The sequence below is a fragment of the Triticum aestivum genome, chromosome 7B (genome assembly GCF_018294505.1).
Source record: "Triticum aestivum cultivar Chinese Spring chromosome 7B, IWGSC CS RefSeq v2.1, whole genome shotgun sequence".
Taxonomy (NCBI): domain Eukaryota; kingdom Viridiplantae; phylum Streptophyta; class Magnoliopsida; order Poales; family Poaceae; genus Triticum; species Triticum aestivum.
This window is the reverse complement of record NC_057813.1, coordinates 712,600,427-712,601,195: the sequence shown is the minus strand read 5'-3', so window position 1 is coordinate 712,601,195 and position 769 is coordinate 712,600,427.

The following is a 769-nucleotide window of genomic DNA, read 5'->3' as shown; positions in this document are numbered from 1 at the left end:
TTACTAGCTAGCTAGATGTTAATAATTAAGTGTATACGGTTTACGGTAGTTGATAAATTTTATGCACATGCCCGCTTAATTAAGACATGCAAACGTGTGCATATGCAGTTGGCACTGGGTCTTGATAGACATTAAAGTTGAGGAAGGAAAAGTTGAATTACTGGACTCACTAACTAAAGAAGATAAAGACTACACCATCGTGAAGGGGATAGTTAACAGGTAATTTCAATCATTATTAACTATTAGTTCCTGATATGAACTATTTAATAACCCCTTTATTAATTTTCTTTGCCGGCGGGCAGGGCATGGGCAAAGTTCATCGCGGTGACTCCAGGAGAATGGCCAAAAAAATTGTTTTGGCATCGACCCAAGGTAAGTAATTAAGTAGTACTAGCTAGCTACCATCTCTTTAATTCTTGTTTCAATATCATTAATTAACTATTATGCTTGAATCATTATCTGATTCAATTCCATTCTCGTAAAGGCCCTGAGGCAGGCGAAAGGGAATAATCTGTGTGCATACTACGTTTGCGAGAACATTCGCATGATGACGTGCGAAAGGAGCAGATCTGATAGACAGGACTGGGTACGTTTTTGTCAGAACACTATTCACACCATTATCGATATCTAGTCACACAACTAACACACATGCATATTGATCTCCTTCTTAACAGTTCAGATCGGTGCGGGATAAGCTCCTACCATCGGACCGCATACAAGCACTTCAAGAGGAAATAGCCGGATTTTTGCTCGACCAGGTCATAGATCC